Source organism: Sminthopsis crassicaudata, chromosome 3, assembly GCF_048593235.1.
Source record: "Sminthopsis crassicaudata isolate SCR6 chromosome 3, ASM4859323v1, whole genome shotgun sequence".
NCBI classification, from domain to species: Eukaryota; Metazoa; Chordata; class Mammalia; order Dasyuromorphia; family Dasyuridae; genus Sminthopsis; species Sminthopsis crassicaudata.
Genome location: NC_133619.1, coordinates 348,628,482 through 348,645,841, shown reverse-complemented (window position 1 = coordinate 348,645,841; position 17,360 = coordinate 348,628,482). Strand labels below are relative to the sequence as shown.

Sequence of the window (17,360 nt, the reverse complement as noted above, 5' to 3'; positions counted from 1 at the left end):
ATTAGATTACATAACTAATAAATTCCCTTCTATTTGTAAGAGTCTACAATTCTAAACCAAAACAGAGATTACCATGAAGGAAGCTGTGATCAATATCAGATGCTGCTTAAAGGTCAAGAAGAATGGGGACAAACAAAATCACAATAAGATAGACAATTATGCACAAAGGTAGAAGGTCATTGGTATAACATGGTTAGTGAGAAACTTATAAAACTGACGAATTTCAGTGCTATTTGGTACAAATATCTAGCATGAATTAAGAACCACAGGAAAGATAATGGCTGTATTTTACTATTTAAAGTAGTATCATGTAAATAAAGTTTTAGACTCATGTGTAAGGGCAAAGGGCAAAACATATGACCATTCTATCAAGTAGAAAATAAGAAAAGGTGAATTTCATCTCAATATAAAAAATTTCTAATAATTAGAGAGCTCCTAAAGGTAAAGTGACTTGCCAAAGCTAATTACAGATATAGAAGGGTATGATAAGGAAACATGTACTCTTTATTTATGCCATTTCTACCTTGCCATACTGAATTCCAGGTACATAAATACATTTTGCAGAGATGTCCATTATCCCAATTTGCAAAAGGCTGGGAATCCCTGGTATAGGCTTACCATGTACCCATAGAAGGGAGAGTTTCCTAATATTCTCTGAGATACTTGGGTAATAGCTGCCATTAGAGAGTGAAACAAGAGAATCATCTCAAGAAAAAGGCAGAATATATAGTTTGTCCTTCCTTGTTAGATTCTGAGATATTCTTCAGATGGGAACTGTGGTATTTAATGAGGGGGAAATCCCTGATGCAAAAGGGAAGATATCCACCCATTTTCCAAACAATCTATGCATTTAACAACCATATAATAACAACACAAGTACCCCTGTGTGGCCAATGCTGAACAAAGCTATGCTATGGGAAATTTTTTTAAAAAGGAAGAAGAAACAGTCCTTCCCCAACAGGTAAATGATTAAAGAATATAAATAGATAAATTATTCAGGGAAAAAAAATCAAGCTATTGATCTGTATATGAAAATTCTCTTAATCAGTAATAATTAAAATAATTCAGAGATTCTACTTGATCAGATTGACAAAGTTAACAACAAAAGAGAAATGAATACTGCTGTAGAGCTTGTGAGAGAACAGGAACTGTGGACTGCTCCAGTGGAACTATGCATCCAAAGTTGTTAAACTTTGTATATCATTTGACATAGCAATACTATTACCAGGATTATATCTGAAAAGTGATTAAAGGAAAAGAACCAACTGTTCAAAAATACTTATAGCAGTCCTTTTTTGTGATGGCAAAGTACTACAAAGTAAATGGGTACCTAAAAACTGAGGAACTACTGGACAAATTATGGTATATGAAAGTAAAGTAATTCTATAGTACTAAAAATAATGAAATTGGAATAGTTTTGGAGAGACCTGTAAAGTCTTGTGTGAATTTATTATGTATGAAATGAAGCCAATATAATAACTAACCACAATTCCAGAGAAAACTCATGATGAAGCATGATACCCACCTCCCGACAAAGAAATGGTACATATTGAAAATATATATACTAAAGGTAGATATTGAAAAATATTTTGATGCATTTTTTTGTTTATAAAAATTTAATTTAATGAAAATAATACTATTTTTAAATAATTTCTGCTCTTATAGCCTCAGTCTAGTTAAAAAGAAAAGAACTAATACTTGAAATAACTTGACAACAAACCATAAATGATAAGTGTTTTGGAACATGCAGTAAGTGCTATTGAAAGTCAAAGAAGGGATAAGTTAGAAGCAGATAGAGTAGTTAAGGAAGTCTTCATGGAGGATGGTGGCCTTGTTGTTGTTCATCTTTTGTTCTCAAAGAGGACCAAGATCTGAATTTGAATAGTCAGAAAGAATGAGAAATCATTGCGAAGACAGAAGAGCATGAACAAAGGTTTAGCAATGGTAATAACCACTGGCAGGTGCCAAGAATAATGAATTGATAGTGGGAAGCATCAACATACTTGATTATTAGAAAGAATTGCTTCCCCTCCAGAAATGATTTCTATTAAGGACAAGTCAGATATGATTTTCTACCTCTTAGATTTCAGTGAAAGCTGGGAAGGGATCCAACAAAAAACCTGCTTTTCAAACTAGGAATCATCAGGTATAGTACCGTTAAAGAAAGAATTGGCTAATAAAGCTGAACTGATTGCATCATCCTCCGTCAGAACTATAAATAGGATGCTACCTATGTGGTATTTAAAGAGCACCACAAATACTCTCCTGGTCCAAAATAGCTTCCCCACCAACCTGAGGCTGATGTCTGAAATCCTACCATTAAAAAACCTCTCCTTAGGGTTGGCAATGATATATGCCTAAATGTCCCCCAGGACATGGTGACTGTCACCTTTTTGTTAATCATTACAACCTCAGTATAAGTTAATTTATCTAATGCTTTCTAGCAGAAAAGGCAAATGAGAGGATCCACCTCTTAGCATCTACTATCTGTATGACTATGGGCTAATGTGAATTTTATCTTACATTAAGAGGACGAGAGCCAACAGGAATAGGAGGTGAACATCCCACTAAATTCTACTTGGTGTGAGTGCGGTGTTGGGGAGAACTAGCACTTCTGGTGGGAGTGCTTCTCTAGACCTTTTCAGGATTGCTCATCTACCTTTGGTACCCCTGGTCACCCAACTCTCATGTGTGGTTCTAAGAAGCTGTAGCATCCACAACAGCCACAACCTAGTAAAACTGTCTTGGCCCATAGGCTAAACCAGGTTGAGAGCAACTGACAGACAGACCTTAAACTCATCAGTGATTTATGAAAATGTCTACCCCAAGCATGTGAAGACATCCCCTCAGAAGGAATGAATGCCTGAGAACAATTTGTTCCAATAGCCATGAAGGCAGCTGAAACAAGTGCTCTGGAGTGCTTAGAACTTGGTCAGATATCAGACACCAGTCATCCACTATCCCAGACCATGATCAGTAATCCTGTTTTTGTCCTTACTGGATTTCAATGATGGTGGAAGAGACAATGAGGCTATGCAACTCTGTCTCTCTTAAATCCATTTCACACACAAGTCAAGACATTACTCTGTGATGTCATTGGTCCTTTTCAAAAACAAAGGACAAAATGACAACTTGGCAAACCTCATCCATGTTCAGTTCGTTTAGCATCACAACTTAAGAAGGACTTCAATAAGCTGGAAAATGTCAATAGTGGGCATTGAGTTCATTGATATGAGAATAGGTTGAAAGAACCAGATGTATTTGTGTTGGAGAATACTCAAGGTGGATATGACAGCTATCTTCAAGTGATAAAAGAGCTGTCATGTAGAGGAGAGAAACTAGTATTGTTTTATTTTGTCCCAGAAGAAAAATCAGGAGTGATGGATAGAAGTTACCAAAAAAATGTGAATTTAGTCTTGATGTCAAAAAAATTTCTTAACAATTAATATCTATCCAAAAGCAGAATTGATTATCTGGAGAGGTAGTAGGTTTCCCTTCCTTTGAGTTCTTCAAGCATAAGTTGGATGATCACTTGTGGGATGTGTTAGAGTAGAGTTTTGTTTCATGTACAGGTTGGCCTGATTAGTGTGTAATTCTCAAATTCTGCAAGTCTTTGTCTAGAACTGTGTTCCAACTCCTCAGGGCCTTGCTAAGTGACTGATGTACCAATCTCTGATAAATTAAAGTATGACAAAATTCTCATAATTTTTCATTTGTTTTAATAAAGGAGGAGGGAGGGAGGGAAGAAAAGAGGAAGAAAGGAAGAAAGAAAATATGTTTTGGTTTATATTTAGATAATATCAATTCTTTCTCTGGTGATGGATATAGTTCATTATGAGTCTTTTGAGATTGTCTTGGATCATATTGCTGAGAACTGCTAAGTTCTTGGATACAACTAGCTGTTATAAATATTTATGTACATGTAAGTCTTTTTCCTTTTTGTTTTTTTTTTCCTCTTTTGGATACAAACTTAGCAATGGTATTGTTAGATCAAAGGGTATGTACAATTTTGTAGCCCTTTGGGCATAGTTCTAAATTGCTCTTCAGAGTGGTGGTTGGATCAGTTCACAACTCCACCAGCAGTACATTAGTATGCTGGTAGTTTTTTGTTTGTTTCTTTGTTTTTTAAGAGTTATGTCTTCAAGAGTAGCTAGGTGGCAAAGTGGATAGAGCACCAGGAAGACCTGAGTTCAAATCTGTCCTCAGGCACTTAACACTTCCTAACTGTGTGACCTTGGGCAAGTCTTAACCCCAGTTGCCTCAGGGGGAAAAAAAAGAGTTCTGTATTCCAACTTATACTCTCCTTAAAAAAAAAAAAAAAAAAAAAAAAAAAAAAAGAATGTGTAGGCCTAGGCAAATCACTCAACTGCTCAGTGTACCAGAAAGATTCTAAAGAATAGAAGTTACGAAAAAAAAAATATATGAATTTAGTCTTGATGTGAAAAAAAACTTCTTAACAATTATATCTATCCAAAAGCAGAATTGATTATCTGGAGAGGTAGTAGGCTTCCCTTCCTTTGAGTTCTTCAAGCATAAATTGGATGATCACTTGTGGGATGTGTTAGAGTAGATAGCAACATTCTAATCTGTATTGATAGAGGGAGTTTCCCCACTGGGAATAAGTCATTCTTACAGACCTAGAGAATGGAGGAAAAGAGAACAAGAAGAAAAGGAGGAGGAGGAAGAAGATAAAGAAGGAAGAAAAGAGAAGGGGGAGGAAGGGAGGGAAAAAAGAGAACAAGGTAAGGGAGGAATCTGGCAGTAAATTGTGCCTGAAACCAAAGGAACAAAGGAGTAATTACTACTACTGAGACAGGGTATCAGAAGAGTTGGGAGCAATGAGGTCTTTTGGCAGCATCCCTCACATTGTACCATGACTGCCTTTCTGCCTAGTTATACGGTAGCCCTTTGGGCAATGATTATGAAGTTATCCTCAGCAGGAATTTCCAATCATTTCCATTGGCTAGCATCCCTTTTTCCTACAACCCCATACTGCGAGACAGGAAATAGGCAAGTGTTGGGCAAAAGCAAATTCTGTTCTCAGGCAGATGTCACCTGCCAATCTGGAAGCTCTCCAAGAATCATCCCCTCAGATGACTCACAAGCCCATGTTCAAATTAACTTCTCTTCACATCCACTCATCATAGATACCACATTCTCTGGAATTTTTCAAGCACTAAGTCTAAATTCAGTCAGCTTCCAGGGGAAAAGTCAGCAGCATTAAAGTTAAAGTCAAAGGATTTGGAGTTATAAGGAATGCAAGGGGCCACATGGAGCAATCTGGCATAATCTCTTCCTTGAGGACTGGCATGGGCATATGCCTTCCCTCCCCCCACCCTCACAAATAGCAGTACACCTGGAAATCTTGGCTTGAGAGCTGAGAGAGAACATAACAACAACAAAAAAAAAAAAAACCAGAAAAATTAAGAGAGAAGCACCAAATCTGAGCAAAAATATCCTACCTGCTCCTAAAACCCAGCAACATGGTTTGAAATTCCTTTCTGTCCAATATTGCCAATCTATTCTCCTTCCAATAATATCACAAATAATCACCTCCCTCCTTCTTTTCCTTCCTGAGGATTGTATTTCCATTTAGTTCATACATTCAAGATCAAGAAAAATCTCCCAGAATCCTAATATCAGCTGCTCAGAAGAGAAAATTACCAGTTGTATTATTGTGTCATGAGCTTCCCCCTTTATGAACAGAGTTATGGAAGGAATAAAAGATAAAAACAGAGTGAGTGATCTGACCTCTTTTTTCATGTCAAAAATTAGAGGGCACCTTAGGAGTTTATATTCCTTAATTGACATGGAGGAGCTTCATAAGGGTAATTATTTCAAAATAGAAGCTACCAAAAAGCAGCTAATGGCAGTGAATTTCAAGCTAATTGCTGAGTGAGAAAGACCTTAGTTCAAATCCTGCCTCTGACACAAACTGTGCATCTCTTAGTGCCATAGGAAATTGTTGGGCTGTAAATTATGAAATGCATAGTTGCCAATCTGCAATGATAGAAGGAATTTCCTCACCTAGTTCCCTAAATCAGTGAAATCATTGATCTAAAGTGAAAAATGAAATCATTGATCTAAAGCCCCTCTTCCCCTAAAAAATAATAATAATAATAAGCTAACAGATTACTCTCCTTCCTGCTTATGACTACATCTCAGATGAGCTCTTCCCCTTTCCTCTTTTCCATTCTACTCTTGCTTTCCTAGCATTGGTCTTGAAGTATCCTGCAGCCTTTACCATTCTCCATTTAGTTGAACTGAGGGCAGTTTCTGCAAATGATCCAGTGTATCAAATTGCTGGTTATAGCTCTGCTCAAGGAACTTAAGGAGTATTCCATTGTCTTTCAGATAGAGGCTAAAGTTGTCAGCTTGACATTCAAGGCCACATAAAATTTTATCCCTCTCCAACTAATACACTTATGTTGCACCACTCTAATACAAATCCTCTAATCTGGACTGTTAATTTAGTGTTCCCCATACTCCACTAATTTATTTAGACCTCTATACATTTGTTTGTCTTATTTCCAAGAAATCCTAGGATGTCAGAGTTAGAAGGAACCTTGGAAATCATTTGTTCCTGTTCTCAGTTTGCTTGTGACAAAACTGAGGTTCAGAGAATGACCAAAGGTCATTCTGATTATAAGGATCAGAATCGGGATTCACTCAAACACAGTTCTTATTTCAAATTCAGCATTTTTTCTATGTTATGCTTCCATCTGGAGTGACTCTCTCCATCTTTTTCTGTTATCCAAATTTTAATAATCATCCTCCAGAGACCAGCTCCTCCAATGAACTTTTTCCAATGGTCTTCCATTGACTTTTCCTGAACTATACAGAGATATATTGCTAAACATTTAACAATCAGCTGTGGGTAGCAAAGAGAATGTGTTCAGCATACTTTTAAGTTTAATCTGCATTATTTATATTTTTCTCTATTACTTTCTTAAGCCTATACAATCAACAAAACAACAGATCATACCTTGATTTGTAGCATTTGCTACATCCAAGGTATAAATGCTGACACTGAAAATTTAATAATGATCTCTCTCAAACCAGTGCAAGCTTGCTCTAGCAGACCGTATAATATTCTGTAAATCTCTTCCAGGAAGTTCCATAATGTCTTGGGGCTTGATATAATCAATATAATATCATCTGCAAACAGAATACATATATATATATATATATATATATATATTACGGCCTAAATTTTATTAGTCTTGATTTCCTAGATATATTGTAAATTTTTTGAGAATAATTTTCTCCTTTATTTCCCTACTATGGTGCTTGGTACACAGGGATCAACAATGACTGAATAGAACTGCATTAAACTGTATAAAGAGGCAAACTGGACAGATGGAAACATTTCAGGTGAGCAAAAGGAAAATATCTATGTAATCATAGCAGAGGATATTTTTAACAAATGGCATTTTCTTAAGCAATAAATACAATAGTAACAATATCTCTTCCTACAGTAGTTACATTTTGCAGTTAGAGGAACAGGTGCTTTCCTATAAACACTCTTGATTTTATATAACTTAAAATTTAATAGGAAAGTAACAACAACAACAAAATGCTTGATATGTATGTACATATATGTGTGTATACCTAATATATATTTTTCTATGTATAGTAAGATCTTCAAAATATCTTATGTACATTATCTCATTTGCTATTCAGGCAACTCTGGAAGCTAGTTACATGTATTATTATCTCCATAACTCTATTATACAAATGAGAAAATTTAGGTACACAAAGGTAGGAAGGGAAAAGAAAGGAAAAAAAAAACATTTATATAGCACCTACCATGTGCCAGACAGGTGCTATATATATGCCAGACTAGGTGTTAAGTGCTTTACAAATATTAACATACTTGATCCTCACAATCCTGTGAGGTAGGTGTTATTTTTGTTCTCTGTAGTTGATGAAACTGAGGCAGGCAGAGATTAATTGACTTGTTTAGGATCACACAGCCAGTAAGTGTCTGAGGCTAGATTTAAACTCAGTTTTCCTGACCCACTTAGCTTTTTCATTTGAAGAATCTTGTCCAAAGTTAGACAGGTGGAATTCTAACCTAGGTGTCTCTGACTACCAATTCAGCTCTTTCTACTCTCTGGACAAATGTTAGTTTGTAAGAGATAGCAGAAGACTCTAGTCATCTATTAGACCTTATTAGGGAATTTAAGATCTCTGTGTCATCTATGACATTAACAATTCTGTTCTTTGCAGTTCTATGATGTCAGTGTATGGTGTTTACATGATAACAAATCAATGGTCTATTTAGAAAATTATTTGGATTGGTTATTTGGTGTTTAAGCAAACATAGAAAATCCAGCAAACACTTGTCATTGTGGCTGATATTTTTGAGGTGATCCATTGTATTTATATCACAGAGTCTCAGCTTATGATTTTACTTAGGAAGCTAGATGATACAATGTATAGAAATTCAGTTTCAGACACTTACTAGTTTACACTCAGTTTACACATATATAACAAGAGAAAAGTGATATTTGAGGTTATTCATTGTCTACTTCACATAGATGTGAGAAGGATCATTCCTTTTTTAGTGAATTAATTTGTTAGAAACATGATGTGTGTGTGGGGAAACGTCTGAAAGTTACTGAAATATTCAATGGATTGATGATCTCATTAATTAGGAGTTCCCCCAATACACAAGTCATCCATGATTTCCCATCATGTGAGACTTTCATCAGTGTACTCCAAGTGATCCACCCAATATGTTAAAGAAAACCTAAAATCACAAAGGTGCCAGTGGAACACTTGGCTTTTTACCTATCATCCCTCACTCTCACCTCATAACCAACTCATCTTCTCTTTCTATCACACAATTCCTTGATAATATCCTTTGTTCCCATTCTTACTTGGAGATCTTCTTCAGGAACATACAACCAGTCCAAATGCATTTTTCTTTTTCATTTCCCTCTGTGTAATATTCATCTTCAGTTCTTCAAAGGCCTATTCCAGGTCTCACTCACATATGGCAATATTATCAAAAATTTTATATTAAAGAGAAGGATCTTTGTTGTTATGAGAAACTTATAGTCAGTAAAAATGCTTTGCAACTTCCTAAAAGCAATCCAGTCTACCCTTCTGCTTTTCAAGCCTGGTCCAAATACATTATACTGTGTTGTATTATACTATCTGTCCCATATGCACATAATGAGTGAATGAAAAAATATTTATTAAGCACTTATGTGCCAAACACTAGGGAGTCTTAACCACAAGGGATTCAAATATAAACATCAATATAATCCCAGATCTTAAGAAAGTTCACACTATAACTGGGAAAGACAACACATTAAAAAAAAAAAAAGTAAAGCTACAGAGCCAATGAAAAGTCCAATGGTCTTTAAGTTATATCAGTAGGTCAAATAACAATACCATGGGTCTGTAAGATGCTGGACAAGCTATTTAGAGTGTCCATTCAAAATGTATGTTGAAATCTGGACAGAAGATAATATTTATCCATTTGGCCTGTCCCGTGTGGATAGACAGGCCAACTTCCTTTGAGTAATTGTAAATATCTTCTAGGAAGTTCCATAATGTCTTGGGGCTTGATATAATCAATATAATATCATCTGCAAACAGAAAAAAAATCTAAAGAAATTTGTCTGAGAGTTATTAAACTTAAATTCTAATATCAACTCTTCCTTTCTAGATGTATGAGCTTGGATAAGGAACTTTAGTCTCATTATCTTTAAACTGAGTAGATAACCACAGAGTCCTTTATACTCCAAAATCTATCATCCTATAATATCCAAAGTCACTTCAAACTCAAAGACTGTGTTATTCAATAACATAATTGGAAATTAAGTTAAACTCTTGATTGTCTGGCATTCTATCAACTAGCTAACTGGAATTTCAAATTAATCAGACCCTTTCCCCCCATACCTCTATCAGAATGATATCTAATGTTTAGATGCTGATCCTGAGGCCTTGAAAGGCGGAACTGCTTTCAGAAGTCTTAATTAAGATTTATATTATGTTTAGTTCACTTTGAATTTAATAGACTTTATCATATTATAATTATTTGAAAATTAGATTCATTTAGGATATGTGTGGTAAATCTATTAATTAAACTTTTTGATTACCCAGAAACCCGTGCTGCCTGGCCATACCAGATGACTAAGAATTCACAATACATGATGAAATCTCAAAGGAAGATGCAGAATTTATTCAGGTTCTATGCCATCATCTCTCCTATAAGCATTGCATTGATTCTTTCTCTAAGAAGAGGCACCAGCATCTCCATATCTTTTAGTTACTAATATGTCCCTCATGGACAAAGACACCCAGAAACAGCCCTGTATGAAATAGGGAAGCTGATCTTCCAATAAACCACATGTCTATTTATTCTTCCTATGAATTCTTTAGCATCTATTGTTTGTAACACATGTTGACATTTATCATGCAGTCTTTTTTGTTTGATTTGATTTCACTAACAATTCTATGTATATAAGTCTTGTTTCCCTGAGAAGATCGTAAATTTCTTCATGGCAGAAACTGTCTTCTTCCAAATCCCTCCCTCCTAGTGCCTAGTACAGGGTTGAGCACCAATGGATATTCTTTAAATCTTTCATGTGTTAAGCTGAAGTATAATTATTTCAGGACAGTCTTGTCAGATATCAATAATTCTGAGATTCCTGCACAGGATTTGGGATCGTAAAAATTTAAAACTATGGATACAATTTAGATTTATCACAAACCAATGATGTCTTTATGAACTGAAACACTGTAATGTCTTTTATAGCTACACTATAAACTCTGTATGAAATGAATTATTTATGTGTTTGTATCCCACCCCATCCTTGACCACCTAGAACAGTGCTTTACATATAAAAATTTGCTGATTGCTTTAAAAATGCATAGATTCCATCATTCTGTCAGGTTGTTTTGAGTGGGGGGGTGTTCCTATTTAATTTCAAACTCCAGGACAGTTGATTCACTTCCATCATTTAAAGAGTTTTTGTTCTTTCTCTCCACCACCACCATCACATCATGACTAAATCAAGTAACTGAATGTTTTGGTTTCACATGGGCTCAAATCAAATGGCATGAAAAAAAAAATCCTTTCAGTGAATAGCTTTCTGAAGTAAACTGACAAAATGATCAAGTTTTTCTGTTGGTAATTTAACAGAAAGTGTTTCAGACACCGACATATTGAATAAGGAAGGCTTTTATCTTTTTAGTTCATGTTTTATGCAAGATAATTACAATGAATGGCATTAAGTGAGAAAAAAAAACTGAGGAAAATAAAAGAATTATTTGAGACTACTTGCCAGAGAGCTGAAAAACAGCCTATTTTTTAAAGTGGGGCTACACTAAGAACAAAAGCTTTTAATACACCCCAGTTTGTTCATAGGCTTCCAAAACACAGCAGGTGGAGCTACGGCCAGTTTTGAGGAGGGGCAGAAATTTCATCATACCAAGAAAAACCCTAAAACCTCCATGTATAAATCAATAATAACTCCCTCCCCTCTCTCATCCCAAATCTGGGAGGATTGGTCAACCCTGCCTGCAGAATATGAGATGTGGTTCCATTTCTTAAAGCAAGATGAGCAGAATGGAGACAAAGAGCTCATTTGAGGATTGTGGATCTGTTTAAAAGGGAAACCTCTACATCACTGACTTCCTTCAGAGAGGAATATGAGGGTCATATGATATTATTTCCTGAATTACTAACCTGTAGGATGAGAGGAGAATTTACTGGGCTAGGAAACAGCAGCCTGGCCACGGCTGCCTTATTCAGTTTCCTTAGACAGATGCTTTGGGTGATTTACACACACACACACACACACACACACACACACACACACACACACACACACCCCTCACAAAAACACATTGGGTTACCGCCTCTGTGACAAACTATTGCGGCTACACTGGATATACCAAGGAAACAATGCTAACCATTCTTCAAGTTTTTAACACATGTCCGAGAAAGAGGTTTGAGAAATTAGGCCGGGGGTGGGGCAGCAGTGGGGGAGGAATGAGTCATTCCAAAGGGAAAGGCATAGCTTTGGAGATCTCTGTGCTTCCTCTCCCTAGCTATGGGTTGTCCTTAAACAAAACCTGTCCAGCTGTTGGACAGGTGTAATTGCCTCCACCAGCATGCTAGTGTCAGAACCTCGCCGGTTATGGGAGAGGAAAGAAATAGAGAAGGTAGTTACTTACAGCTCTGGGGTAGCCCGGGCAATGGTAGACAGGCGGCCAGGCAAAAGGAAGCAGGCAACGAGGTTTCCCCCAGCGAGCCCTTCACTTCAGCACAACGGCCAGCTCCTAGCCCCTGGTCCTCGTCGGGATGATTCTCCATCCCCGCAACCCCCAGAATTCCAGGCAGCTCTGCAGCTAGCGAGGGGATTTATTGCTGAAAAAGAGCTCCATGAATAGGAAAATCTAACGCCCGCCCTGCCTGGCCCACTTTTTCCTCCCAAGGGAAGAATCTTTAAGTTATTTTCCCCGGCAGGAGCTCCTGCTTCTAACATCCAGCTAAACTGGGGCGGACACTGCTCCTGTGGACTATAGGCAACGACTAGTGGATGAGAGCTGAAACCTGCAGCAGGCTCTTGTGGCAGGCAGGGAAGGGTTAACCACGAGGGCTCTTCTCACTGGTTTTGCTGTCAGAGGAGCCTCTACATCCAATCAGATGGAAGAGTAGGGTAGAGATGGGGGTGGGTAGTGCGGAGGGGGGAGGATGAGAGGGAAAGGGGGAAGGCTGTCTTTCCGTGGAAGAAGTAAATAATTCTGCACAAACAATAATAAAGTGATGCAGTCTTCTGCCTAAGATAAATGACCATACAGTGAAATTCCTTTACAGCAAACCAGAGAAGCCCAACTCAATGTCTGATGGTCATTCGGGGAAATAAAATGACTGTTCTATTTATCTATCTCTATGTAACAGCACTACTGTGGTTTGGAGTCTCTTTGGTTCCAGGTTCTTGTGGTGATTTTTAGACTCTAATAGAGCTGTGCCAACTATAGGAGCTGCTCTCCTCCCATCTCTCTTTCCCCTCCTTCTTCCACCAGCTTGTTTGATCTCCAACCCCAAATCTACACTTCAGTATGAAGCTGTGAGAACAATGCACGATCTCTCCACTCTGTTTGCCTGCCAAGATTCTTTTGAAAGAGGATCAAAACTACTGCCTCCAGTCAGATATGTTCACAAACCGTCTAAGGAGACTGGTTGGTCAGAACAGGTTGCCTGCATGTGACAAATAGATCTCACTCTTTTGAGAAAGAGTAGGGAATTGAAGATCTCACTCTTTTGAGAAAATGAATGTTTTTCCCCAAAGAAAAGCAAGTCCTGCCAGAATTTTTCTGTTTCCCTTTCCTATCCTGAGACATGCTTGCTGACACAAATAAGGATATCCCTCAAGCAAAAATCTTTACTGAGCACCTACTAAGTGCTCAGCTCAATATCAGGCAAACTGGGAGGGGACAGGCAAAAAGTAACAAGTGATCTCCACACTTGAGCACCTTAAAAATCCAGCTGAGATGGGTTCATATAGTTGAGTAAGATATAAGAAGGAGTGATTGGAACAACCAGGGCAAGAGGCAGTCAGGGTATATAAGACATGAATATGGCTTAAAGTAGTCCTGTAAGGCTTTGTGGAGGACTGGGGATCTGTTTGGTTTGACAGAATACATGGAGAGGAGAGTAGTAGGAGAAGCAAGATGGAGCCCAATCATCTTAAATTATGAATAACAGGTTGAAATGAAAAGGATTTTCTTGTTCTGTTCACTAAGCCACTCAACTATTCTAGCAGCAAAAATTTTAGTAAAATATTAAAACTCCAAGGAATCTTAGAAAAATCGCCTAATTCACATACACACAAAAACACCCAATTTTATAGAGGAAGAAAGTCTGGATCAGAGAGGGGAAGTGACTTGATCATGACTGTACATAAAGTTAGTGCCAGAGAAGTCAGTTCTCCAAATATCCAGACAAATATGATCCCTACTAGTGTCCTTTGGTGAAGCTTTATCTAATTATTAGATACAAATGCCAGACTTATGAGGCTGGCTGATTCATACCTACCTCAGCAAAATTGTAAAGTTGGCTTTAATGTCTTTTCACTTTCATTTTAACAAGCACTTATTGACTTACTACTTACTAAGCACTACTAATGAAAAATATTTGGAAAAAAGATTGTGAAAATGATTGCAGCTTATACACCAACATCAGTTGCTGAAAAGTTGTAAAGAAATTTAATGAAGGACTTGCTAAACTCTTCCAAATCAAATCAATATCATTCTGTTGCTTCATAACCTCAGTACAAAAATGGAGAAAGTGAATGGGGAAATATGTGTATGGCGAGAAAGAAAGAGAAACAGAGACAGACACAGAGATGGGGAGAGAGAGAGAGAGAGAGAGAGAGAGAGAGAGAGAGAGAGAGAGAGAGAGAGAGAGAGAGAGAGAGAGAGAGAGAGAGATGTGTATACATAAACATATATATGTAACATACAAACATAATGTTCAGGAGAAAGAAATCAGTGACCAAACATTATATTGAAGCCTCATGCCTCTTAACATGACTACTTTCTCCAAAAAAAAAAAAAAAAGAAAGAAAGAAAGAAAAGAAAAGTAGTTAATATACATAGTAAGCACTGAATAAAATTACACACATGACCACAAAGAAATTACGTTTTAACATACAGGAAATTGCACGTTGGTGTTGGAGTAATCCTTGAGTTAGCTGTCTGTGTGCAATCTGAACTAAGATCATAATCTGCCACATAAAAACCAGAAATAATAATGAAAAAAAATTGTGGTGAAAAATTAAAGTTATTTAACTTAAGTTAAACAAGTTATTGGAAACTTTAAAGATGGGAAATGGATAATTAAATGGTATTAAAATTAATTATTATAAGTTCAACCAGAAATTTAACAAATATAAGTTAATTTTCAAACTAAAGAGACCAAAGGAGTCCAGAAAGTAACTTAGCTAACACATATGACCTTTATAGTCCCTTCTAGTTCTAGTGATCTTATAATATGATTTATCTGACAAATGGAGATGGTTGACAAAGGCAACAATGAGTTGAAAAATAAACTCAAGTAAAATCTTATAAAGAAGAATAATGGATAATAATGAACAGTATCATCTTTAAAGTAAAGAGATGAGCAAATTGTAAAACAAGTTTAAAGAATGCTTCAGAAGATATCCAATTAAGCAAAGTCATCCCAAGGGCAATTAAGGATGAAAATGGAAGGAGAATTACAAAGAAGAAAAAAAAAAGAGTTCCAAAAATGATTTCAATTGTTTTCTCCATCAAGTACAATAGGATCACTCCACTTAGTGTTTCTGATATTATTGTCTTTGAGGTACCTAGAGAGGAGATAGAAATGGCACTAAAGAGAACAAAAATATAAAAATCTTTTTTGTTCCAAATATGTAGAAAGGACATCAGTGCTAGAGGGGATAAAACTGTAAAAGAAGTGAGAAACTAATATAGAACATATTTGAACGAGGGAAGATTACAAGGGCCTGGAAAAATAATATTTAAAAAAGTGACATCATATACAAATCAAGGGCATTTTCAATGAGAGATTAGGGATAAGCAGGTTTTTACATGTGACATTTAACAATGAATCACATCTTTAGCATTTCACAATTAATTGAAAGATGTACAGACATAAAAGTCATTGTTTTAAAAGAAACACATTTAATTCAAAAGAACTAAACACTCCCCTATAGGTTCTTTCCTACTTTTTAGGCTCTTCTTGTACTTACATATGTACATACATACATCGAGATCAATCAGGATTTCAATCAAATCAATCAAAATGAATCAATCAAAATCCACAATGGAGAAAGGATATCTTGTGATGGTTAAGTTTTCTAGATGATCCTGTTTACAGATGTCATTATGCTGATTGTATCAAACCTCAAATTAACATGGAGCCTAGAGAGATCTATAATAATTCAAAGATGTTTTTCCTTCCTATTGGTAGAGGAAAGACCAAATGGATGAAAAATTTCTATTGGCCATACACTAACATTGTCCAATGTAAATCTAAGACAGACAGTACAGCGAAACAATGAACTGGTTCCAGAGTTGAAAAAGAAGAGATTGAACTGGATTGCTTTGAGAAGTTGCAAAGATCTCCTACTTACCTCAAGCTTTTCTTGAAAACAAAGGCTGGTCTTACATTGTTAACATTTTATCAATATTGCTATTTGGCAATAAGACTTAGAAATAAACATGACCATCACACAAAGGGCAATGGCAAGATGTATGCATGGTAGGTGCGAAGAAACTGTTAAATATAATAAAAAAAGAAATTCCAAAAAAAAAATTTAAACCATGAGTAATGAATAACATCAATTATATATAGTGGAAAGAAAAGCTGGGCTGATCATGTATATAAGCAAAGATGGAGGGATAATAGACAGATAGTTGGAATATTCTATTTTATCCTCTTAATGTTAAGAGAAAGCCAGGAAAGTCTCAAACATGTAAAGGAATTCCTGTGCAGACTTTTGGGAGAACGTGGACAAGAGAGACACATGGATTAAGCAGGCATAAGTGGATACAATACAAACAGACAAATAAATAAAAAACATATACAAAATAATTTCAAAAGAATATCAGAAAAGACCTTGGGTAGGGAGTGGAACTTGGGTTAAGTCTAGGAAGAAACAAGATATTCTAAGAAGAGAGTACATTTCAAGCACAGGAGACAGTCTGTATAAAAGCATGGAGACAGAAGATGAAAAGTCATGTGTAGGGCACTAGGCTCATTACCCTAGAAAGTGAGACATATGAAGAATAATAATGTGTAATAAGCCTGTAAAAGTCAGTTGAAACCAGTATGTGAAGAGTTTTAAATGCCAAGCAAAGCAGTACATGCATACTTTATCGTAAAAGCATTTGGAAGCCAATGGAGCTTCTTGAGCAAGTATTAATTATTGAATTATCAAGTAGTTAATTAAATATGGTCAAAATGAAAGGAAATGGATAACAAATTAATTAATCACCTAGCATTTATTAAATACTTACTATGTGACAGGCTATATGTTAGGCATTGGTGATAGAACTACAAAGTGAGAATTCTGTTTTAGGAATATCAATTTGATGATTGAACAGAGAATAAATTGAAAAGGGCAATAACTGGAGGCAAGGAAACCAAGTAGGAAGCTATTATAATAGTCTAGGTGAAAAGAAGTGAAAGCTTGAAGGAGAATGGCAGGTATGTGAATGTAAAGAAGCAAATAGTTATGAGAGATTTCATGAATAAAAAGCTAACAAGATTTGGCTATTTGTATTCATGTTCTCATTCCTTTTTTTTTTCTACATCCCTGCTTTCTTTTTCTTTCTCCCTTCCCAAACAT

General features: G+C 36.2%; 1 protein-coding gene across 1 annotated transcript in view; it reads right to left on the bottom strand.

Moving 5' to 3' along the window:
• The window catches only part of AMER3 (APC membrane recruitment protein 3), a 68,954-nt gene extending 56,364 nt beyond the window's left edge, over positions 1-12,590 (bottom strand). Inside the window, exon 1 of the mRNA XM_074301688.1 lies at positions 12,199-12,590. The gene's annotated coding sequence lies outside the window, so the exon portion shown is untranslated. The remainder of the gene's footprint in view (positions 1-12,198) is intronic.
• Between the last annotated feature and the right edge of the window lie 4,770 nt (positions 12,591-17,360).